The 26,975-nt window shown below is 43.7% G+C and overlaps 1 protein-coding gene across 2 annotated transcripts in view; it reads right to left on the reverse strand.

Annotated features, from left to right (window-relative positions):
• Positions 1-14,685, reverse strand: part of LOC108933317 (retinoic acid receptor beta-like) — a 99,963-nt gene extending 85,278 nt beyond the window's left edge. For both annotated transcript variants that reach the window (XR_003797287.1, XM_029248450.1), the window contains exon 1: positions 14,459-14,685. The gene's annotated coding sequence lies outside the window, so the exon portion shown is untranslated. The remainder of the gene's footprint in view (positions 1-14,458) is intronic.
• Between the last annotated feature and the right edge of the window lie 12,290 nt (positions 14,686-26,975).

Below are 26,975 nucleotides of genomic sequence, written 5' to 3' on the forward strand. Positions count from 1 at the left end.
TCTTCCAATTGCCATTACAGACTCATCACTATGGGATTGCAATGGAAACAAGGAAAGACTTACAAACTGAGCATACAAAAAGCCACTAAAATTACTTGATTATTTAAATAGTCTATATACAACATTCTGGAAGACCGTGTGTAAAACATTGCCCAGAAATGCTACGGCACAAATGACAAGTTGCAGTGTTATACTTTTAGAGAAATGCTCAACTTCTGTTGTCCTGTGCGTGACCTTGTGTGGATCTCTGAGTGGAGCAATCCAGGTCCCTGTGAGCATACACCTCAAAATAAATGGTGTAAGAAGGACAAGAGCAACACAGTCACAACCACCTGTCATCTGCTCCCTCTCCACCAAAATGGCACAATAACCAGTCTCAACCAAAACCTTTTAAGAAAGAAATGAATCTAGTCAAAGTCAGACTGGGGGAGAACTGTATTTTTTCCTTCCAAACTTTATTCAGTTAAAATGAAGTATTTTAAACACTCAGAAATATTAAAATAACTCCTTGAAAAACATTTATATTTTGTTTGTGCTACAGTAAGCTGTTCTGATTTATTGTAATCAGCATGTAGAAACACACATCTCAGAACAGTCATGTTAGAATCCAGAAAAATAGTTCTGTTTCCTCAACAGCAGGATATCTTGCTGAACTCAAATTTACCCCAAAAGCTAAAATCACATACATCATAAGAATATCTGGTGCCAATTTTGTGCAAGAAAACTATTCTTAAAGAGTCTAAATGGTTTGACAGCTAAATAGCGTTATTTTAGTTGACGGCCAAGGATGGGTGATAATATCTTGCAGATCCAGTTAACTTTTCAGAAGCAATTCATTACAGTTTCAAAGCAAACCAAACAAGTATTCCACACACTTGCTGAGACCAAATGACTGGAGCTTTCTGCACGTTTCTGTCTCCCATGACCTGGATTCCCTGGCAAACTATAGTAACAGTAACCAAAGCTACACCTTCTTTGAAACCTTAGTCTCCATGGCCTAGAATGGGGTGAGTGGAAATGCTTCTTAAAACATGTTTTAATCTCACTGGAATGCCACAAATGGTTTCCATATGTGTGTAGCACAGATCAAAGTCATTCCTGCTTTCTCTCTGTCTGCCAGGCCCAGAGCAGAGTGGTCCAAAAAGGTTGGGCTATAGCATGTGGGTTACTGGTCAGTTAACCGAAAACCACTCGGTCCCAAAGAGACGCTGATAACCGGGTCAGAGCCCTACAAATGAAATTTGGACCGTAAAACAGCCAAGGAGCTTGAAAGCCACATCCCTCTTACTGTCTGGTATCAGCCTCTTTCCATCCTTTGCCCCACACCTATGCTATTACTTTACCATGAATGACATAGTCCCAGAGAGAATAAGAAGCTGTGTGATTAAATAACATGAGTAAATGAATTTATGATAAAATCATAATTGCTCAGCAAAAGCAGGACCTCTCTTTTCAATGGATCCAATCAGACATCCTCATCCCATTGACAAAGCAGAGTAATGGGCTGGTTGGTCCCCAGGGTGCTACTTGTCTCCTTTCTGTCAGACCACTTGGCTTAATGGGTGTTTGAAATGGAAACAAATCATTACTCCAAACAAACTGTCCAGCCACTCCGCCCCTATGCACAGAGTCTTGTTTTGAAAGTGATGAAATCCATCCACTGGGACCTCAGAGAGGAAGAGGAGTGAAAACACTGGTCTAAGGGCATGCCCTCGACCCTTCCACCCACCACGACCAATCCAAAACATATACATTTGTGATGTCACTCAGCATGAGCTAATCTCAACGTCCTGACAAACACAGCCAAAGGCAACATATGGTGGCAGGGCAACCATGGCAATGCAAAGAGAAGGTAATTCACACATTTAGTATATATTTCATTTTCCCTTCCAAATGAATAAACTACTGGATGGCTAATTATGAACAAGAAAGTGTAGATTATGAACAAGAAAATGTAACAATCTACGTAGCAGGCTGAGCTATGAGTCTAGATGGAAAAGCAAATACTGACATCAACAACTTTTTTGGACTTGTTCTTATCAAAGCTTTAGCCAAGATGTCAAAGCAAAAGCTTCCTTTGTGAATAACAATACTTAAACTATAACATTTTATGTTAGAGCAAAGCACACCAGTAACCTGGATGCAATAATCTGTGTTTTTACAAACTCATTCAAGCTTCTTTCAGCTGGTGGATGGTGAAATGTTAGCAGGGGTGGGGCTAGCCGATGAACAGCTCCCCAGTGCCAGCCCTGCTGGGTCCTAAAGGAATATCGACAACCAGGTGCTGCCAATAGAGAGGAATTCTAAAGGACTTAAAAGCAGCTGGTCTGGGGACTTCAGGAGGCCTTGGGGGAGTAATGAGAGGGAGCAAAAGGGCTCCCTAGAAGGAACCAGTGGTTTGTGTTCTGTGGACCATTTTCTTGTTGCCTTTGGTTTGTTACTAGTCTGAGTTTCCCATTTGGTATTTGAGCAACAAAACCCATATGGTGTTGGTTAAACTTGCTGTCCAGCACATTAATCCCATGCCATGTAGCTTGCCTTTGCCCCACAACTGGCCACATGTCAAATGGTTTGAACTCTCTGAATGAGTCTGAGAATGTAAATCTGCACTTGGAAAGAAATGGAAAATCTGGCATGGTGGCAGTCATAGAATTTAGCAGTATATGAATGTACCAGTGAATCTTAAATTAAATGTTCCTTCTTCCTAAATCTGATTCATCCACTTCTCCTGCATGTAGCTTTTCTGGAACATTTATGTTCCCCTAACCTTGCTGTGAAAAGATATTATTGCTATGTTGTCATATACCATATGTGTGTATAGAAAATGTATTTTTATACCTTAACAAAACTTAAACAGGCCAACTTTGGGCTGCTTAACCTTTTCATACAGAGGTTAACCACTACTAACAAATGGAGAAGCAGTACGAACATAGAAGTGTAGAAAACCAAAGAAGAGAACTACTGTACATATTTATATGCTGACCATATTGCAAGTTGTGTAATTAATGTAAAAGCAAGCCTGCCCATTGACCTAGAGACTTTTTACATGAACAACATTTCTATTTGTGTTCAGATTAGGCTTAATTAGAAACGATGTTGTTTATTTGATGTTACATCATTACTTCACATTACATTCTATAAGCATTGCCCATATTTTCCAATTCACAAACGCTTTCATTTTTTGTTATATTTTTAATTAACATATTTGAATATGTAGCATAATGATCATTTTAATCTCACTTTTCTCAGTTATTTTTATAATTCACAAACACGGAAACGCCTGAAAAAACTGAGCATTTTTATATAATTATAGTTTTGCTACTGTGAAGTAGATTAACTAAGATGTAAAAACCTTGATTCATCTACATTTCAGTTCCACCAGAGAAAGGCCTAACATGCCTGCTTCCTGATCCTTTCACAGCAACACTAATCTTTCAAGATTGGGGCCAGATGTAGGAGATGTACAGAGGAGCACATTGCCACACACAAGAATCAGTGCATCGGGGATAACGTCCCCACAGCACTCCAGGGATGAAAAATACAACTCTGATGGATACAAATTGAATTATTTAGACTTAAAGGCTTCTTGTGGGATGTGAAAAAGATCATTCGTTTGCGTGTCCATGCTCATCCCTCACAGGCAGGGACAATGGCAACAGCAAAGGGGAATTGTAAGGTTACAATCAATCACAGGCCGCTAGGCTCCTTCACGGAGAGAGACCTTGCTCTAGCATTTATCAGGGCTGAAGCGAAAGTAATATGTACTGTCTATAGCGGGAGTTGGAGTGTGTGTGTGTGTGTGTGTGTGTGTGTGTGTGTGTGTAAAGGGAGAGTGCAAGGTGGTGCATGTTGTATCTGTGAGCTATTATGTAAATGCATGCTTTTGTCAGATTGCATTTATGTGACAAAAAACAATCTCTTCAAACACACAAACATGACAATGTGTTCAGAAGCCATAACCAAATGCGCATTCTGCAATGCCACTTTTGAACCCGAACTGCGTCTGAGACTCTGTAGCTGTTCTGACAGTGTTCAACACCTGTGCAAGTCTAGCGTATAGATGTTACTTTTTCCCAATTAAAAACATTCTGAGCTGAATTTTGACATTGGATCTAAGCTCATAACACTGGCACTTTCCCACACACAGGGACACACAGACATGCTGCATTTTTGGCGGAAAGTCTCCAACTCTGTGGGGGGCCTATGTCCCTGAACATGCACATTTCACATTTATTTTGAGTGAACCAACATTCATCGTAACAGCATAACATAATTTCCTCCACAGATATCAGATACACCCACAGACACATATTCAGGCCAGATATTCACTTTAACCTCCACGGTAAAAATTTGTGGTTGTACCTCGACACTCTCCCTCTTTGCCTCACTTGGCTAAGAGCTATTGACGGTTTACAGACAGTTATTGGCTGCAGGCACACTTGCCCCTGTTATTGGGGAATGCTTAAAAAAACAGAATCTGCTGAGACAAAATATCCAGCAAGTTTATTCCTTGGTATTGTTTAAGAATTTAAGCTATAATACACAGGGTATACTTTTGAAAATGCGGTATATTGTCTCTATTTATGAAACAGAAATTGACAACCTTGATTTTTGTGCTATCATTACCACTGCTCACTCAAGGCATAAAATAATGTATGAAACAACATTCAAAAATTATGGTTTTGCACTGGACTACCTTGTTAATCAATTAGCTTCCAACTTTAAAAACAGATAGAAACATGGCCAACTTTTGCTGAAGGCTAAAGACAGCAGTAATCTATATTCATGCAGTACCCTGGCTACACCAACTCTTTAAGTGCTCTGCAAACATACTTTTTTCTGAAAAAGGGGAAATCAAACCATTGCCTGAGAAAGTTCTCATGGCAGAGCAGCATTCTGAGATTCCCAATGCTGTGAAGTCTAAGCTCTGGTATGGATTTCCCTGTTGAGATGTTCGTCTCGTTCTCCAGGCTCCAAGTGCCAGATCAAAGCAGATCAGGCCAGATGTACTTGCCGTTTGTCTCAAGCTGCATTGAGACTCGTGAACCTGACTGGACTCCTGAAACTGTCTGGCGCACAACACTGCAAGCAAACTGGGTCATGTGACTCTCTGTGTTGTTGTAGCGGGGGAGAAGACTATGGGCAAAAAATTAAAAGTGAGAAAAAGGAGATCCCACACAAGCCAGAAGTGGTCAGAGGTCCAGGGGTAACACCTTCTCAATTTTTTACAACAGCTTGTAGCCAAGTAATTTGCAGTGATGAAGACCCACCGTTCCCCAATATGACACTATACCATTATGTGCTCCATGTTTAATCAAGCAGGAGTGTTTGTGTTAGCAGCACTCGATTCATACTATGCACCGATATCAAGCAGAATTCTGCCGTTAAATGTCAACGAGAACATCTCCCGAGGTGTGCATAGTTTTGGAGAAAAGTGTGTGCTAAAAGAATAAGTGTAACATAACACATAGGCGATCAAACAACACCATTTTAAGGCTCTTCTCTTATTATGTAGTAGAGGTTGGGTTTGCAATCAGCCTCGACAACATGCAAACAGAGTGTGCTGTTGCCTGTCCACTACAGGCAGATGGTGTTTAACAGTCCTTTCCCTCAGGCAGTTTGTGAGATTGAGGCCGTTCTCTTTCAGTGATTTGCAGCATGCTTCATCAACAGAGCGACTCCTCAAAAAGTTTTAACCTATTCATTTCGAAAATGTGTTTTTTGGGACTTAAAAATACAACTTAAGATGCAACCTGTCCTGAAAGCTGTCCATTCCAGCTACATAGAGGTATTTTCCAAAAAGTCTCCAGAGAGTAAAACTTGAACTACTATAATAATAATCAATTAAATGAGAAATTCAATGGGACACAGCCCAAGAAGTCCATCTTCACTATTTCATGCTATATGTCATTTAAAAATAAATGCACTGTGTCTCCACCTATAGACCTGCGCCAACATAAAAATTCCCAAAACATTAGGCAACTAGGGTTGACAAATGGAATGGATAAGAAAGTTCAGTGAGGAGAACCTCTGGCTTCTTACAATGCCATCCATCACCACCATTTAATAAACCTGGCTTGTCACTGGTGGCACCTCAGCCAATTTATCCCTGTTGTCCCCTTACTTTTGCTCTGCTTCCACCAATTATTTGGCTTGCTTTGAAACAGGAGTTTAGTTAGAGGTGGTCCTTACCCATTGCCCCAGCTAGGAGATGCACCGGTTTGAACAACCTCATGGTGGACAGAGTCCATTGAAGAAAAGGTTCAGCACCACTAAGCCTTTGTATGACCATCAATAAATGTTTGTTTTAAAAGTGAATTGGTGGTATTGATTTAGGTATTTAAATGTGTTTATCAGACCTTATTGTAGGGTGAGGTGGGAGGAACCCAAACCTTCTCTATGAAGTAAATACCCAAGAAAGGGGCAGGAATAGAGACTAGAAGACATGTAGAGGTCTTTGAGTAGGGGTGGGGTTGAAGTTATAAAGAGTTTCTTCAATGGGTATTATCAGACTTTTTGACTTTGACTCACCCTTTTTGACTTGACTTTGAAAAAAACAAAACACAAAAGAAAAGGCACAGAGCTATCACAGTATTTCCCCAAAACAGCATATTTTCCCTGAGACTCTTAATGAGGAAAAATTGTTCACACTGTGCTGCAAAGTGTAAGATCAGACCACGTCTATAACATGGGATCAATGTTTGAATGAAATAGTCCCACGACATTCTTCACAAGAGCGAGAGGCAGGAGCGTTGCCAGGAACGACCCCCACCAAACACTGCGGGTGGGTACAAACATTTGGCACTGGCCAACTTGCCGTGTGCCAAAAACCACCCTGGCACCCACCTTCTCACAGGGTTCAGGGAGAGGTGAGCTACTGATTACACGGCTGGTGAAAACAGAATGCTGACATCACTGATGGACGTATACATTTCTGACCAGGTGGTGAAGCGCTTAACCAATAAACTATTTAGAAATATGCTAGGAAGATGAAGAAGCACAGATGTACAGGGTTTTGGTTTAATGGAGGCTGAGGCCTTGATTTTCAAATGAGGAAAAGATGGTTGAAATCTGTCATTTTTGTGAAGGTACCTACAAAATAGAGAGAGGCCATTTCAAACATAATTATGCTTTAAACACTGGATACAAGAGCTGTTCAATAATTGTGATTGTTTTCTGTTGCTAAACAGGTATGAATTGAACCTTCGGCTTTTTGAAAATTGTGTGTATTATTAGAAACGGAGAAGTTCCATCTTGTTCAGTAATATAATTAGCAGCACTCCAAAAAGTGTAACAGAATATCAGGTAATGTTTGGGAGGCCTACCTAGATAAGATCAGGAACTGATTACTGTATTTAGGTCTATTGTAATTATGCCTCTCTAATTCTCAACCAAAAACTGTTATTCCACACAGCAATACAACATTTATGAGAATGAGTGGGATGAGCACATTAATCAGTTGGTAACGAGATTTATTCAGCTCAGTTCATTAAGGCCGCCCACATTTTGACAAGAAAAAAATACAGAAAAAAATTGGTCCCGAAGAAGGATGCCTTATAAACACCATCTTTTCAAATATGTACACAGTAATTGCCAGTGGACGATTCTGGATGAGATTTAGATGAGCTAATATGCAGGGTGCAATCCAGATGAGATTTGCTCTATGGCTTGGCCTGGGTCCCTAGTGTTTGCCTGCACTGCACCAACCTGGGACTCTGACTCCCCTCTGCTTTGGGGCTACCCTGACTACCACAGTGAGGGATACGATGATAAAAGCAGAGGATATGACGGCTGGAACAATGGCATTAACTCCACACATTACAGGCTCAGTATGTGTGGAGTTGGTAAGTTCTCCCCATGTTTGGATTCCCTCCAGTTGCTCCAGTTTCCTCTCACTGGCCAAAGGTATGCTTCAGGTGAATTGATGACTCTAAATTGCCCTGTGTGTGTAAGACGGAGTGCATGTGCCTGATTGGTATACTCTGCCTCATGCCCTATATTTCTGAAATAGGCTCTGGGCCATAACAACCCTACAATAAACAAGCACTTATTGGTAATAAATAGATAATTTGATAGTCGATGGCTGAAACACCATAAATATTATTGTATTATTTGTCATAGACATACAGTATATCATTTGTTACATACCTGTCTATTTCCGAGAAAGTCTATTTTCTGTTATTCATGTAATATTACTGTTAACGATACCAGTTTCAAAAATTTCTACTCTCTACCAATTCTACATGCAGCTACCCATGTTATGTATGCTGGTTTAAACAGTGACATCTGAAAAATTGACTGTCTGCGTGTCCACATCTACTGTATGTTTACCTGCCTGCAGGTGAAATGCACTGTTTTCGCTGTTGTACTTAACTCTGGAATAAATGTAAATGCAAAAGTAACAAAGAACATCCAGATCATTCACTGCCCTGTACTTTAATAATTTAAGATGAAAAAATAAACCTGTTTCTGAAGGTACACATAATCTAGTTATTTCTATAATTTTTTTCTGAAACTGATATATCTGTATTTAGAAAAATTATCATGTTCTGTTGCACTGTACCTGCCTGCTTAAATGAGTGAAATTGACATTGAAATTGACATTGCAGAAGTTAAAAGTTTATTTTAACATTGCCAAGACATGAGTTGTTTTCACCACTGGATGCATGCCTGCGCTGGTTCAGGGCCCACCTGAAAGGGGGGTTGAATGCATTGTGTCTGAAATACAGTGACATCCCCTTGTTAGAAGACAAGTAAGTAGTTTGACTTGTAGAAGATCTCCCCCTCCACCACCACCACCACCACTCCTCTCCCGTTGTAAGGCATTAATTGGAAAAAGCAGCTGTCAGAGGAACAGTGGAGCTCGCTGCCTCAGTCCCACCGGTGTTCCGCAGCGGCGCGCGACGGGGATATGAAAGCGGCCGCCGGTGCCAGAGCGTTAGGTAACCGAGAGGATTATTCAGATGAGAATGGAGTCATTTGCATTGCAAATTGAAACGGTGTTTTAAAACAGAGTAACGTGCCCTTCAAATAACATCTGCAGACGGAGAAATCCCACTTCTCCCATGATAAAAGAGTTATAAAGTGTGAAGCGTAGAACATTAAAGAGGCAGTGTTTTCACACAGCATTTGTGCTGCCTCTCATATTAGTGCATGTGACATGTGTCAGAAACATTTCAAAGATTATTTAGCTGGAGTTCATATGTAACATTATCTCAGTGTTTTTCCACAAAGTCTAACCTAATATTAAAAAGTACTTGTCTACTTATGTTAATTATCTTGTTAATGCTTCCTGTTTTGTTCTGGAAATTAGCCTACGTTTCTGATTGTGACAGGAAAAGCTTTATTTTTTAGTACTTAATCGTTTAATATAGCTGAAATAGGCATGGAGCATTTTCGGTACTGTCAACAATATCTGTTTCAGAGGTGCCTGTTTTGTGCAATTAAGGCAACTTCTAAGGGCAGTGTTATTTCAACTTCACATACCTACCCAAATGCACTTCATCAATCTAATTTCCCTCATTCTTACCCTCATCTCCTCACCCCACTAACCCCACCTTCCCTCTCCAATATGCAACTGTAAACTCTAAACTTTTATCAGTTCTGAAATTAGCAAAGCAAGACAAACAAGCAGACATTTTTCCCTCCCTTCACCGCATGGGGATGAAGAAATCAGTATGCCAGTAAAGTTTAGCCTCCTACTGAACAAGATATCTTTCATTCATTATTGATGCTGTGGGAGAGGGGTTTTCCCTCAAGGCACACAAGGATTCCCAGAGATAGGCCTCAAAGACACCTCAGTAATCTCGCCTTCTCTCTTCATCACACCCGCGCAAGCAGACTGTTGAGTTCTCATTATATGGGTTGTGTTTCTGTGAAAATGTTTCCCCATTTCAGTTACACAATGAACATAAATGTGTAAGAAATATAAACATAACCCACTTCTGAATTAAACTGTCAAAAGGAATACTGCACTGTACAGTTTTTTGTATTTTCAAACTGGCCTATGAAGATCAACTCTACTGCATTCTTCATATGTCATCTTGACATTTCTGCTAATGCTCTCAGTGTATTATTCAAACAGAGGCCACAGTGCTGCACCCTGTAATAAATACCATTTTAACACGAGACTTGCAGTTGATGTGACAATTTGGATAAGAAATGCAAGTACACAATGGAAGTCTTTACACATTTTGTTCAGATTTGACATTATTACATTACTAAGGTAATGTCACATAACATGAGGATGCCTTCTGCAGATAATTTTCTTCTTTGGCCCAAAAAAAGGGGCATCAAAGATGGTTCCTTGTGGAGCAATCCCTGAGGAAGACAGTTTTTGGTTCTGTTAGGAAACCTATCTAAGGACTCACATATCATTTTCATCAGTATATTTATGTAAGTGGTCTATGTGTTCTTGTTAAGTACATTGTGAAAGTAAAGAGGATAAAATTCCAGGACCTACAAAGGACCATTTGTCTGGTGGATTATTACAGCCCCTGGTTTTTAATCTGTGTCCAAAGCTCAGCTAAGATGCTGTGAGAAAAACATTTAGAAGTTTATCATTTTGAGAAGGACACTGAACAGCCCAGTAGAGGAGGGGCCACTTGTCTGCATTATCAGTGTTCTCACATCCAACTGTTGAGTTATTACCAAAGATCCACCCACTTTCTTCTACATGGTTTTAAAACCTCACAAAGGATCATGGGGTTGCCTTTAGACAGCTGAACAGATTGTATCGTTGGAAAATGACATAAAGGCAGCCTCTAAGGCAATGCAAAGCTCTTTTTCTCAAAAAAAAAAATGTGTTCGTCTCACATTGGGGATAGCTAACAAACACAGACACTTATTTGAAAGTGTTGTCTTGCTGCCTCACACTGGTGATTGATAAATACTGCTTTCATCAGTATTAAATATAATTTCAATAATAATAATTGCAAGAAATAATGACAGCTGTTCCCCCAGTGCCCCTGTGAAGTATGTTATTTTGTCCTACCAAAACATCCATAAAGAAAAACTTCTGCATAGGCAAATGAAATTGAGTTGACATGCAGGTCGAATAAAATACAAATGTCAAATTGTGCTTTCACAATCCAGGCTCAAATACAGTCGTGTGTGTGTGTGTGTGTGTGTGTGTGTGTGTGTGTGTGTGTGTGCGCGTTAGGAAGCTTCTGACATAAGACAGCCATGTAAGTGCAGAAAATGATATTTACTATCGAAAAAATTGTTCGAAAAAATGACATCCACCCTAAATGAAGTAGCAGTGCAGATTCCAAAGGAGGGACACAGTGGAAGAAAGGGGCAGAAATGTTTTTTAATCTGTTTATCACAGTGCCCATTAATGTTGATAGATTACCTTCTTTTGTTGATAGCATTTTGCCACCTGCTGGTAGATTGTTGCAACTGCATTGCAAATATATCTGCCAAAATGTACACAATAATTCCCTCAGAAACAGAGTGGGGACTTTATATCCACTCCAAAAATCCCCTCTCACTCTTCACTATGATGACTAAGTGATTGTGAAGCAAGATGTTGCTATGTACATATATTCAAATAAAATGAATGTCTCCACTTCCAGAAAACAAAAGCCATGGCAGTTAATGGATGGGACATATTGAAACATCTAACTTCTCAGCAATCATGGATATATGAAAGCTATGAATGCAACACCTTCCAAAGAGAATCATACCTTTTACATCCATGAAATGTACTTCAATGTTCAATGTAGCAGTTAACAATAGGAGTGTATCAGCCAAAGGTCTGTTTTAATAAGATATACTAACCCAGGGACATGTAATGAATAGAGTTCACTAACAATAACCTTCATTTTCCAAAGGAAGGCCATGTTTTGCTGTTACCCAGAAGCACTGGTCCACAGCCACTTTTCAGGTTTTACTTAGAATGGCAACACAGAAATAAGGATATCGGGTAAATAAACTAGACATATACCTTAGACTGATCCTCTCTTTGAAGTAAATCTATTTAGACAGGTACTACTTCCCAAAGCTTTTGTATGAAACCTGCCAACATGTGCACATTACTTACTTCTGCTCAATGTTAACAATTAGTACAGTCGTCTGAATGAATTTTATATATTTTTTATTACTTCCAGTTTATGTTCAGTTTAAGTACAATGGTGGCAGTTCACTGCCTAAAAATGCTAAATATACATAGTAATAAAAAAAATTTAAAGACAAAACACGCTTTAAAAGGCTGCAAGATATAGTCATATTGTCTTTCAGAATCGCTTGTTAAAACAGTAGAATTATTCATGTAGAACATCTTCGGGCAAATAGATTTTCACAGCTCATCCTTTGAAATATTTCTGACTCATTAATATTATATAACGACTATCGTAAATGCTCTCGTATGAAGAACATCTTCATTACGGGCAAGATTTGCAACACTAACGTTGTCTGAATCCAAATGTGAATCCTAATTACCTCAGCATGTCCCCAGCCCCCGCCCCCCGCAAGACACATTAAATATGTGTTCTAGCCTTGATTTGGTTTCACACATGCAGAATACAGTTTTCCATGAATACTGAGATAATATATCTTTAATACAATTGTGTTAATTAAAGGAGTGGAAAGTGAGTCTGCAGGCATTAGCATATTCCAAAGGGCTTCCTATATGCACTGGGAGAAACATCAAAGGGTCCAGCAGCCAGCATAAAAAAGCGTTGGAAATCAGCTTTCAAAGGGAAGCTATCGCCTGCCTTGCAGGAGGAGAGTGCGACACAGGTACCTCAAACTGGGTTTCAGGCTTCCAGGTTCATATAAGATATTTCATAAAGTTAGTGTAACAACCACCCCTCTGCTTGGGGCAGGCCTCTATTCTGACCACTAATAACTAACACACATTGTTCTTGCTGTGTTGTCTGGAGGCGTTACCTTCAAATAAGTGGTACAGAAAGCTGAACAAATAGATAAAACAGACAAACTGAGCCATAAGCACTGGGTCTACAATGTAAACATCTCGCGTGAAGAGAAAAGTCCAATTCGATCCCCTTTAAACGCCAAAGGTCACGCTAAAACCCACATTCTGGGATAATGATACCTAAATCTGTTTCACGCTAAAAGAGCATCAAACACCGTAAGCAACAGATAGTTAAAGGGTGGATTGACTCCATGTCTAGCAGGGTGTCAAGATACGCTAGGGTTTCAAAACTTCACTTACATCGAAAGTCTTCAATTCATAAATTAATCTGTAAGCTCTGGTTGAGATCTGATTTGTTAGCCTTAAAACAAAGAGATTCATACCACCTATTACAGACAGGGAATTGCTCATGTGTATTTTATGCCATCTGTAGATTTACTATAAATTCCTTTAAATCTCAGCAAGGTCAGCTTCACTAGTTGAAGCCATTCAGTCTACATGCACTTTTGAAATCCAGTCTTCCTTCAAACTGTCCTCCTTGACATGGAGTCAATGAGCTCCCTTGAAAGTCAGCTGGCTCTAGATGTCCAAAATCAATACCCTTGTCTCCGTAACGCAACACATCCTTGTTTGGGCTTCCATAAACCTCCTCAGCTCCAGCGAAAAAAAAAGGTTGAGGGTATTTTGCACAGAACACGCCAAGGGAATGCAACTCGATGCGCAGCCATAAAATAGAGCGGATATTTTGTAACGTAAATGTCAACAGAGACGGAAACTGTTTGCACCTAAAGCAGGTGTTTGTGGAGAGTCAACAGTCGAGAGGCAAAAAACGATGATCTTGGTGAGTCAGAGCTGTGTTCCCCTTATAGCTCCGAAACATCTGAATTGGACATGCATTCACATTAACCATGGATATATGCAGAAAAAAACTGAAAAACAATATGCAAAGGCTGCATATACTTTTGACTGTGGGACACTCACTGGAGAGTTCAGAAGCACCACACCATGCAAACCCCGAATCAACGAGGTCCAAGAGAAGGTGCCGCTGTCATTTTCATGGGCAACTGTGTCATGTTTATTGCATTACTGTTATAAATACCAAACGTTGCTGGAATATCTTTGTTTATGCATCTATTTTTAAATATTGCTGGGGGTTAACAGGCAGTTCTGAGGTGGGTTTCTGCCTGCTGCCAGGGGTCCAGGGCTCTAAGTCTAAAGGTCTTGTTGGTTCTCACTGTGACCATGAACAACGCCGGTTTTGAAGACTCCTTCTCTCCTGTCAGGAGCTCTAGTGGAGGAGAACCACACCGTGGAACCGCGGAAACATGATGGAATATAACACGTTTAAGAAAACTCAAAATAAAAAAATAAAGATGTTTCGCCCTCTGAGTTGTTGGGACGAACCGCTTCACAATTCATTAATTTCATTGATTTTTCTAAGGAAAGAAATTATTATGATGAGAGAAGCGTCGCTTAGAGACACTGGTCCAGTGGTTCACATTTCAATTTGGGCTCGGTGTCAACTTTAAATGTAAATAAGTGTGTTGAGAAATGTGTGGAAATCAAGGTCCCGAAACTCACCCGATGACGGTACCGACGAAGTGGACATCCGGCGTCAAGTGCGAATGGAATCCCTCCTTTTTTGTCCAATTATTCGCGCGCGACTCGCACGCTTCTCACTCTCTGCGTATTATTTCTGCGTATTTCTGCTTTTTTTCGCGATTCCGCCTGTCCTTCGTCCCTTTTTTTCTCTCAGTTTTGACATCAGACACGTAAAAATCCTCCGCCAGCAGGAGCCCCGGAACCCTCCTCCCGCCGCGCGGTTCGAGTCGCGGGCGCCGCGCCGACTCTCCTCAGATCGCGACAGGTGCGCGCGAGAGCGACACCGCGTCGCGCCGCGTGCTGTTGCGTCTCGAGCCGAGCGCGCGGCTTCCCCGCGGGCCGAGCGCCTGTGCCTCCGCGAGCCAAGACATGTCCACCTCTGTGTCGCGGAAACGAACGGCTTGTTTTGCCCACTTTCGTAGCGCCTGCGAGGTTGTTGGGAGCGAGGAGGCGCACGAGATGGTCGACACCCTCTCCGTACCAACAAAAGTTGAGCGCAGGGCTCGCGCTCCCCTGCGCTCGGATCGCCCGCGGTACCGCTTTTCGGACCGGCGCTGAGCGAGATTTCTTGGCGCGAAATTTCCGGTTTGTGGTGGCGGTGCTGCGGCGCGCGACCAGAGTGGGCACGGAGCACGCGCCGCTCCTGCCGCCGCCGACTGAGGAATATTATATGTGAACGAAGCAGCTGGAGGAGCCCCAGCACCTCACCTCACCTCACCTCCTCACACCACATTTCTTTCACACGAACGCAACTGAGAGGTTGTGGGGGCACAAACTTGGGCAAAGAAGTGATTCAAAACTCTTTAAAGTTAAGTGTTAACTGCGGACGGCCTTCAATACTGAGGTTATGGTCCCCTGAGGCACAAACAAAGTGGCACTTTTTCTTCTGGAGAACATCGAATGCGATCATATTGTATGAATATGTGGCGCTCAGGTAAAGGGACTGGTGGCCTGGAGATCAGGGCTGTTGTCACAGAATCTAAAGGTTCCGGGTTCTAATCCCGCCGGCCGTGGCTGTAGTACCTCTGAACAAAGTACTTACACTAAACTGATGCAGCAAATGTTACCCTGATTTAAAACGGTTAAGTCAGTGTAAGCACCTTAGTATACAAACCCAATGCTGTAAGTGCCCTTACACCAAGAACGTCAGATAAATATGACAATAAACCTTTGTATGACCAAGTTCTGGTAGTGTAATCTAGAGTTACATTATCAAGGTGCCATAAATACCCCTTAGGTGTGAGTGTACATTTACTTGACACTTTTCTCCAAAATGGCTTGCAGTATTAAGGTATTTACAACTGTTTACCCATTCATACAGCTGGCTAACTTTTTACTGGAGTAATTTAGAGTAAGTACCTTAGTACTACAGTAGTGGCGAGGCTCAAAGCTGTGACCTTGGGGTCCAAAAGGCAGCAGTTATAACCTCTACACCACCCCATGCCCACATTCCCTTTGCCGTCTTCTATCAAAACATAGTGTAGTGTATTTTGTGTGAGTGACAGAGAGAGAGTGTGTGTGTTCCACTGATGTATGGATGAGTGACCCAGTGTAAGTAGAGTATCTAGCAGTGTAAGTCACTGCGGTGAATAAGGTGTGCGGGCTCATAACACTACATACAGTTCATCGGAAGTCGCTTTGGAGAAAAGCGTCTGCTAAAAAAGTAAATGTAAAAAAGTGTGTCTAACGCAAATATTCGCCACGTGCGGAACAGCAATTTACGGGATAGATGGAGACCAGCGTCTGAAGTGACAGGAATCTAACACTGATGTTGTTATCATTACACACTCCAAAAACCAGCTTTACTACTATTTATCTGTTCATGCATCGATTCATGGCCAATTATTTGATCGCAGGTACTGTAGCTGCAGTGAGATTTGAACCCGCAAGCTTCAGAATTCAAGGCTGCGACCCCAACGGCAGCAACGCATCACACGGGAGATGTACCTTATGAGCTGCATGTTGAGCATAATTTCGGCACGGCCTGTTGTCCCACCGACTAACGCCTCCCCGCGCTTTGTAGCGGAGCAGTCGCCATTCTTGTACAAACAAATAGAGCTCGGGAACGATGGGATCGTCTGCCATTGTCTTGTTAATGCCCCCCCCCCACCTACACCATCCACCCCACCCCTACTTTGCCCCCCCCCCCCCCCCCCCCGTATTCAGTGGCGACAGATGATGTAGTTATCAGCAGCAGGGGTGACTGCGGCGCCGTGTGTCCCTGCTCTCAGAGATACCGTCTTTCTCCGCGTCTGGAGAGAAGACCAGCGCCTCCACCCCCACCCCCCCACCTAGATTCCGACAGCGTATTCGACGCACCGCTCCTTATCTATCCCATTCGCTTCTGAACCACACAATTACCGAGGCCTGCTTTATTCACGCAGGTCCGACACTCAATTAGTCTCCTCGCGGTGCCCTGTCAGCGCACGCCGGAGTGGATCCACAGAGCACGCGGCGCAGGTTCATTAAGGAGCCCATGCGACGGGGATGATCCCGCTAAGGTCATATTTCAAAGACACCGATGCGGCGCACTCCATTATGTTATAATAAGCCGCTCGCTCCCTTTTATCTCCCCGGTTGAAATGCGCTCCCCTCGGTTCGTCGCGTTGAGACAACGGAAGGAGCGAGAGAGGCGGCTCTGCTCCATCACCAGCTGTTTGCTCTTTGGGGGGGGCTAATTAATGCAGCTGATCATTTATCGTGCTAATAAGATAAAGGCCTCGACCCCCATTTGGCACGCAGGAAACCTGGGATAGATTACGGGAGAAACGGATCGTAGGGGATGATATTCTCTGAATCTGTGTTTTTTTCCACACGGGGATAAAGGCCCTTATGTAACGAGAGACGCTGCTTCGGGTTTTCGTGGATTCCGCTCTACGTGTCGTTGCGAATATGAATCACCATCGGTACTTGCGTCCGGTCAGTAGTTTGGAGTGGACCTTTGCGCTCCATCTTGAGCTAAAGGGTTTTTACCAAACGGAGCCTCTGCATTTACCACATTTTTTTTTTGGCACGTCACTCGCACCCTTGACATGTGTCACTTGATGTGGAGTTGGGGGACGTTTGGGTAACTTACTCTAAGACTCCACCTCCGTAGCATAACTGACCGAAAGTGTGTGTTTCTAACAGCAATAGTGCATTTCGCAGGTACGTAAATTGTACACATAAATAACTAGATGGCATCACACGACTGACGAATGTGATTTAGACCTCGGATCCAAACGCCGAGTGTTTTGTCTTTGTTCCCGACAGAAAGCGCCCGGGGCGACAGGAGGAAGCAGGGGTCTCTCGGCTGACGGATGATCAACTGCGCGCGGAAGACGGCGTCGGTTGTGCATCGGAACCCTGGCAGAAAAGGGATGCTGGGTCCTTGTGCTCTGCGCCATGTTCAGATACAGACACCGAATTCCTAGCGATGATCGCTGCAAGAGAACCACGCGGAACGACGCAATGCAATCCCCGAAATTTGCTTCGCATCGTAGCAGCTCTGTCCTTCAGGGCGATGACATTTTGCCGAACAGGCCGACGCAGAAAGATGCTAGAGGGAAAAAAAAAGAATAAATAAGAATAAGAAGAAATAAGAAAATTAGGAAAATAAAAGGAAAAACATGAATTATAAGGCCAGCAACCCAAGGCCCCACCCCCCCACATAACACACATAATTTCTTCTATAATCACCCCATCATGCAGGAGACAATTATAAGGGCTTCATATTACCATTATTTTGTACAGGGAAAAATCCATCTCAGGGCACAAAAGGGAACCTAAAAATCCGCAAACAAGACCGAAATATAGATAAATATATTTATTATTCAGGATGTCGTGTTGGAGGATGGTGTATTCCCATTGCTCCCAGCACCCAGTTTCATTATATTTTTTCTAGATATCTTTTAAAGTGACTGTAATTTACATTTTTTTTTCCATTTATACCATCTACAACGTGATTCCACGAGAGGGAATGTATGTGTTGAAGCTACTCGTCCGCCACTCAGAGGTTTAAACCGTTTGGCCGCACTTGCGGTTCCTAAACGACGGCGCCACCTGCTGTTCCCGTAACACCTCTTCCACGTAGAGGCTGAATCGAGGTTTCCTGCCACGGCTTCCTCTCCCCTCTGTGCGCAGACACAAAAGGCCTTTGAGGGACACCTATTAATGGCTACTTTATTCAAATTCCTGCGCTCGCTCTGGAGTCACAGCCTGAAGGGTACAATGAAATGATTTTTGTGTGTGTGTGTGTGTGAGAGAGAGTGTGTGTAGGCAGCTGTACCAAATAACAGCGGACTGATTGATGGAGGAGGCCCGCTTGCTGAGCTGGGTTTTCCTTCGACCAGCGCTGGCGTTGACAAATGCCCGCCTGTGGAGCTTTTTCACTCGTATTGTAAATGTGAGTTGGAAACACTTACCTGTCACTTCCTGATCATCTGTTTTGCTTCGTTCACTTTTTTACTCCCTCCTCCCTCCCCCCCTTTTCCCACCGCAGCATATATTTATGAGACGACCATCTTTTTTCTTTTCTAGATGTTAAGTCAGCAAGCTCACGCCGATGTGATTCGTATTTCGGGAAGATCGGAGGCATGTTAATGAATGTACTTGTTGGTACAATGAGTTCAGATATGCAGGAAATTACCATGCATGTGCTGTAGGTATAGTGTACTTTACTGTCACCGTGTGGTGGATCTGCACTGCATTTTCCTCACTGTGGAATACTCGCCTATATTATTATTATTATTATTATTATTATTATTATTATAGTGGGGGGTGCGGTGGTGCAGTGGGTTGGACCGGGTCCTGCTTTCCAGTGGGTCTGGGGTTCAAGTCCCGCTTGGGGTGCCTTGCGACGACCTGGCGTCCCATCCTGGGTGTGTCCCCTCCCCCTCCGGCCTTACGCCCTGAGTTGCCGGGTTAGGCTTCGGTTCCCCACGACCCCGTATGGGACAAGTGGTTCAGAAAATGTGTGTGTGTGTGTGCATTATTATTAGCTCCTGTTTAGCTCAAGCCTTTGTCCACGGCAACCTACAACGCTACACACTCCACTGAACTCCCTAAAGTCATTTGCCTATTAATACAGCAATATGGGACACGCTCATTTACTCACACACACACACACTAAGGGCAGTTCAAAATCACTGACTCACCTAACGTCTTCGGACTGTGGGTGGGAACCAGAGCACCCTGGGGAGGGTCACGTGACTGTGTAATCTCTCCACGGACTGTCGTGTTTTACCCCATCTGGAGTCATCTCCGGGCTGGATTTGAAAACACACCCTCAAGCCACTGCTCACAGGGGTGTGAGGCGCAAGCACTACCCACTGTGCCACTGTGCACATTTTCTACTAACAGTTCCCTAGGCAGGAGGTGTGTGTTACCGCATCAAAGTGCAAATGCTGTGATGGTGATGTTTACACACACAGCTGTACATGTCACACCTGGAGTCACTCACACACCTAAACACGCATTAAGGTCATTGTGGAGCTCAGGTAACAAACAGTGTTTTGTGCTACGCTCTTATTAATGGCGCCAGTGCTCTGAGGTGTGTGTGTGTGTGTGTGTGTGTGTGTGTTTGCGCACGCACGCATGCCCGCTCCAGTCAGCGGAGGAGGATGTGTGTGGGTTTTTGTTTTTCTGTACCTCGAGGGGACATTTTTGAAAAGTGAGGAACTTTTTGTTTGTTATACACTTTGCTTTGTTTTCAAGTTTCACTGGGGTGGATTTTGAAATCATTTGTTGCGTTACAGCAGCGGGACTGTGAAATCTCCGAAAAGACTGGAAAACAGCCGTATGTGTGTGTGTGTGTGTGTGTGTGTGTGTGTGTGTGTGTGGTGGGGTCAGGTATATGCATCCAGGTTATTCGAAGACATCTAGTGTGTGTAGAAGCATGTTTCACCGATTGGAAGAAGCTGTGTGTGTGTGTGTGCATATGTTGGCAAACAGAGGGTTTGCTTACGAGCAGAAGGATGTGTGTCTAGATAGGTGTGTGTATGGGTGAAGGTTTAATGAGCGCGTACAAGTGTTTGCGTCGGTTCGCTTGCGCACACGGGGAAGGCCCAGGCACCGGTACAGACCCGTACACACGGGTACACGCCAACATACAGTAACGCGGCCCCAGGTGAGGGATGTTCCGCTCTGCCGGATCACCGGGGCCGCTGCGGCTCGGAGTCACGCTCGCCGTGCTATAATGCGCTCGCTTCACACGGCCTCTCCGCTGATCAGCGCGCGATCCGTCATTTCCACCCGAAGGCTCTTATTGTAGGCAATCGATCGGCAGACAAAGGGCCGCCGCCCGAGGACGAGCTTCCGCTGACGGCCGCGCCGCCGAGACCGGAGATCGTCGACCCCGCGAGTCAGAGTAAACCCTGGCTCGTGTGGGCTTAGCGCCGTCCTCCTGGGGCGCGTCCCTCATCCAGGTGCTTAAAAGATGCTCGGATCCCCAGCTGCGTGCAGGAGCGGAGCGGCACGACCGAGTCCTAGTTCACCAGAAGGCTGTCGGGTCAAACCCCCACAGAGGAACTGCTGCTGCTGCGTAGTTATGCTAATAATAGATAGTGTAGAGGTTACAATCATTGCCTCGCACCTGGGTTCAGATCCCTGCTACTGCCGTAGTACCGCTGATCAAGGTACTAACCCTGTAAAATGACCCAGCTCTTTAAATGGGTGAATCGCGGTAAGTAGCTTAGTGTAAAAACCTAACATCGTAGGATGCTTTGCAGGAAAGTGTCAGCTAACGTTGTTATTATACTATTTTTTTATTTTCAATTTTGCAACTGAATGAATGAATGAACGAACGAACGAACGAGCAAACAAACGAACACTTTATTAATCCCAAAGGAAATGGAACAACTGCAAGGTCGTCTTTGAAAAAGTCCCGGTGTGTATTCAGTTTGGGATCGTACGTTTCGTTACTAAGGCTCACGCAGGGTACAGGTCCGCTCGCTTTGCGGTGACGTCACTCCGCTGGCGAACAAACAGCTGTGAGGATAATTCCATTCGACAGCTAATAATTATTGCTCCGCTAATATCTTCCCGGGGACCCATGTGGCCCAATGGAAGGCGGAGCACATGACAGGTGGCTGAGGGGAGCGAAGCGTTTCCTTTCGCACGAGGGCAGGTAAAACCCCACCGATCTCATGAGCCAAGGGGCGACTTCCAAGGTGAACGGTGTGGGAAGGGTGACTTCGAGGGCGTGCTCCGTATTCGCGGGGCCGCCCGTCGTCGTCTGAAGGGGCGGTTGAGACGCAGGGCCGAAGAGGGACGGGCCGGAGGTTCGACGGCTTGCCGCACAAAATCCCAAGCAGCGCTGGTGAAACCCTGAGATGTGGAGATCCTCAAAGGGACAACTGAGATGCAGGCCTTGGGGGCCCCTTGCGAACCGAGGGTCTCCCAGAATCTGCTCCCGCGCCGTGTCCTCGGTGATCCCAACCCCCGAAGAAGGATGTGTTCGAGTGCTCGGCACACGGCACATCATCGCTTCCCTCGCACAAACTCGGTGCCGATAGCAACGTGCAAAAGCGCCTCCAGATGGTCTAGACGACCCCACAATTAATCTGACTTGATAAAGTCCTCTTGTATGAACATCTCCAGATGGTCTGGTCCAGCTCAGGCTGTAGCTTACTTTGATTTAGTCCAGCGACAAGGACTTGTCCAAATGGTTCGGTTCAGGAAGGACCGGAGTCACAGTCCATTTTATTGTTTATTGTTGTTTTTTATTCACTCATACATCCAAAATCAGTAACCAGGGTTACCAGTGGTTTGGAAGCTACTCTGGAGGCAAAGGGGTGTGGAGGCAGGGTACACCCTGGGTGGGAAGCCAGTCCATTGCAAGGCAGTCACACACACAACCTCAGTCAGATCTAAGCCCATCTTTGAACTCACAGTCCAAGAACTGTGGGCACCAGCACTAACCCATGTGCCATTATTATTATTATTATTATTATTATTATTATTATTATTATTAGGGGGTGCAGTGGCGCAGTGGGTTGGACCAGGTCCTGCTCTCTGGTGGGTCTGGGGTTTGAGTCCCGCTTGGGGTGCCTTCCGGCAGGCTGGCGTCCCGTCCTGGGTGTGTCCCCTCACCCTCTGGCCTTACACCCTGAGTTTCTGGGTAGGCTCCAGTTCCCCGCGACCCCGTCTGGGACAAGCGGTTCAGAAAATGTGTGTATTATTATTATTATTATTATTATTATTGTCATAGGTACAGGTATCTGATGTGCTGTTCAATAACACATGTCAGCTAGCTGGTCCAGTGTTGATGCAGCCATCACACACACACACACACACACACACACACACACACACACACACACACACACACACACGTGTCTACAAGAGCAGCTATATATAACCATATAAATCTGTGTGACGGACGGATCAATACACACTGCAGATGCCTTGCTTTATTGAAGACACTGCAAGAGGACAACCTGGGTAATAGTACTCAAATTTACCTCACTAGCCGCTTTATTTGCAGTATAATTTCCAGACAGAGCTTTTTGTGTTCGTAATAAAGAGGATCTTGGCGGAACAAAAAGATCGGAATTGGAAAGGAGCTGTTACCAGGTTACTTCCGAGCTGCTTCTTGAAGATCTTCTGCTTTTCATTCAAGCCGTGCAACTTCGATGGAGACAAGGGCGTGCCGTACATTTCTGCAGAGCAGCACGGGACACGTACCCAAGGGGTTCTTTACACAACAAAGGGCTTTATTTCAAAACACAATATATGCTTAAGGGAAACGTTCAAGTGACAGAAGCTGGTGAGTTCAAAAATGGAAATATTTTTATCCACACTCACAAATTATGTCGTTATAACATTCGCCAGACTCTTTTCTCCAAAGTGATTTACTATCCGTCACCCATTTATACACCTGGGTAAATTTAGGGTAAGTACCTTGCTCAAGGGTAGTACAACTGGAGGTGGAATTTGAATCTATGACACTGGGGTCCAAAGGCAGCACCTGTAACCACTACGCTACCGGGTGCGGGAAGCATGTGTGGTGTGTTTTGCCGTGTTTTACCCCATCTGGAGTCATCTCCGGGCAAACACAAAGATGAGAAAGGTTTAATAATCCCACGTGGGAGGCTGGTGACAGCGCATCCCACTCTTCTTTTGTGTGCCGCTCCTTTCCCAAAGAGCCTGCGAATGGAGCTCTGTGTACGTTTCCACGCGGCGACTTTCAGGCCCCGACAACAGATCGCTTCTCCGTATCGGAGTCACTTCTGTCTTCTGTTTTCCAGCTGTAACGTCATCGTTCGCTTCATGGACCACGGCCTTCAAACCATTTCCCACTAAGGAAAAAAAACCTCTGCTGCATTCCTTTAAAACCTTCATACCTTCATTTAAAACCTACATACTTATATTAGTATTATATAATTATAATTGTATTATAGAGTAGTATTGTATTTTTTAATCATAATTATTTTTTATAACAATAAAAAGCCTTAATATGAGCACTTGTGCTTTTTGTGCAGTTAAGTAGTTTTTCTTGCATTTTAAATTTAGAGTTCTATTTTTAGGAATATGCATGTAAGGGGTTTATTTTAAAACACAACGTATGCTTAAGGCACACATTCAAGGGAGAGAAGCGTAAAATTTTTTATCCAAACTCACAAAGAAAAATTAGACAGTTATTACACTCAACTGACTCTTTCCTCCAAAGTGACTTAGAATGCTAAATTATTACTTAAATTATTTACCCATTCATACAGCAGGGTAATTTTACTGGAGTAATTCGGAGTACCGTGGGCCAAGAGGTAGAGCAAGGGGTAGCGCTGCTGCTTTTGGACCCAAAGGCTGTAGGTTTGAATCACACCTTGAGCAAAGTGCTTACCCTATTTTGCTCCAGTAAAATTACCCTGCTGTATAAATGGGTAAATAATTTAAGTCGCTTTGGAGGGAAGACTCAGAAAAAAGAATCAATGTAAATGTAAGGCTGTTTTCGGCCAGTTCAATTCGCCGCCACAAGGTGGCAGTAAAGCGCCATATTGTAACCGACCTTCTTCCCACTGAGGGTCCAGTTGTGGAAAAAGCTGTGGACCAATTAGAGGTGGCAGTAAAACAACAGGAAAATTGGGAGCAGAGCTGGTTAATCCCAGTGCCAGGCATGTTTATGACAGAAACTGAAATGCATCTCAGTATTCGCAGAGCAATTTGTTGCACGTGAGAGAAGCTAATTTGGGATTTTTTTCCCCAAATTCTTCAGAAAGCGGCCTGGCCCGTCGACCGGGGGAATAAGGGTTCGAATGATCGACTCGGCCGCGTAGGCTGCGCTTTAAGTTTCCTCTCGACTTTGAAAAAGCGAGGTTTTCTCCGAAGCCGTAAAAAGGAGCTGGGCTTGTGGTCTTGGAGTTCACATCTGAGGACATTGGCGCCTGGGCCAAGTTCTCGCTGTGCTGCGCGGTCGCTGCCGCCTGGACCCCCAGTGACACGGCCCTTGGGAGTGGGAGTGGGGGTGGGGGTGGGGGTGGGGGTGGGGGTCGGGGGTGGAGTTGTCGAAAGCAGATCTCAATGACCCTGAAACCCCCTAGAGAAGGACTGCAAAAAATTGGCATTTTTTTGGGGGGGTTAGTAGTGCTTTTTGAATATAAAGTTTATGTTGCCCTTTTGGGCAAAAAAGTGTGATTATAAATTATATTATGTTATAGATGTAGCTTTTTAACAGCACTGAAGTACCGGCGAAACCAAGCACACAAGATCGGTGCTGCATTCTGAGCCATGAGAAGGTTTCCTCACAATCAATGCACCATCTCAGCTGGAGGTCTACCGTACATGAGCACGGAGAGGGATGGCAGTGAAATAATTAAAATCATAATTTGATGCTCACGGTACGATCACGAGTTGGGCTAAAAATATAAACAACTTTCAGCACGGACGTACTGCATGGGACAAGAATAAATGCTGGTTCTGTGTCCTCGAGATTTTTCTCATAGTGTGCGGGGCATAAAAATATAGCACTAATAATAATGAGAGAAGCCAAGAGGAGACTGAGGTTTCGGAGTTGGAACAGCTCTTGTAGCGAGGACCGATTTGTGGTTGTGCCATGAAAACACACAAGGTTTGGAGAAACGTGGCATTAAGTCGACGAAATGCTTATTCATTCCTACGTGTTTTTCGCGCACAAAAGGAGGCCTAATGCTGTTCTACACCTATGTGATCTCAACTGGGCTTTGACAAGAAACGCACATGCCTCATTTACACTCTTTTTCTCTCTTTAAACAAAGGCAGTAATTACAAAACTCAGGATCATACAGAAAACACGGAACCAGATCCAGATATTACAAGAAACAACAATGCCAGAGGGAATAAAGAAAGAAATTTTTTAAAATAAATGCACAAACTACAAAAATAACTGAATTAAAAAGAAATATAAAAACACAAATGAACAGGAAAAGTAAATAAAGACTTATTCATCACCAACGCGGCAACGTGCCAGTGGAAGCGTAGTTTTCACATCTTTGGGCTTTTTTGGAAAGTAGAATAGTGTTCTTATCAAGTTTAATTTCTTTTACAAACAAGGGAAAAGAAGGCTGTGAGCTACTAAATTTACACTTTTGTATATGATGTTTGGCTAATTAAAAAAAAACAAGGTTAATTATATGGCACCTATTGTCACATTAGTGAAATCGCCTAAGTAAGGATCGATTCCAGTTCCCGATCCAACGATGCCCTGATCGACGACATATGGATCAATTCAGTTCCCCAATCCAACGATGCCTGATCGATGACATATGGATCGATTCCAGTTCCCCGATCCAAATGATGTGCTGATCAACAACATATGGATCGATTCAGTTCCCCGATCTAACGACTCCCTGATCGATGACATATGGATCCATTCAGTTCCCCGATCTAACGACTCCCTGATTGATGACATATGGATCCATTCAGTTCCCCGATCTAAATGATGTGCTGATTGATGACATATGGATCAATTCAGTTCCCCGATCCAACGATGCTTGATCGATGACATATGGATCCATTCAGTTCCGCGATCCAAATGATGTGCTGATCGACGACATATGGATCGATTCAGTTCCCCGATCTAACGACTCCCTGATTGATGACATATGGATCCATTCAGTTCCGCGATCCAAATGATGTGCTGATCGACGACATATGGATCGATTCAGTTCCCCGATCTAACGACACCCTGATCGATGACATATGGATCGATTCCAGTTCACCGATCCAACGATGCCCTGATCGACGACATATGGATCCATTCAGTTCCCCAATCCAACGATGCCTGATCGATGACATATGGATCGATTCCAGTTCCCCGATCCAAATGATGTGCTGATCAACGGCATACGGATCGATTCCAGTTCTCTGATTCAACGACGTGCTAACTGACGACATAGGGATCGATTCCAGTTTCCCGATCCAACGATGTGCTAATCGACAATATATGGATCGATTCAGATCCATAAATAGAGACAGATGCCTCACAGTTCAGGTATCTCACACTGACTTCGTCACGTGGACAATTATACTACATCCATGTCTG

Source organism: Scleropages formosus, chromosome 23 (genome assembly GCF_900964775.1).
Source record: "Scleropages formosus chromosome 23, fSclFor1.1, whole genome shotgun sequence".
Taxonomy (NCBI): Eukaryota; Metazoa; Chordata; class Actinopteri; order Osteoglossiformes; family Osteoglossidae; genus Scleropages; species Scleropages formosus.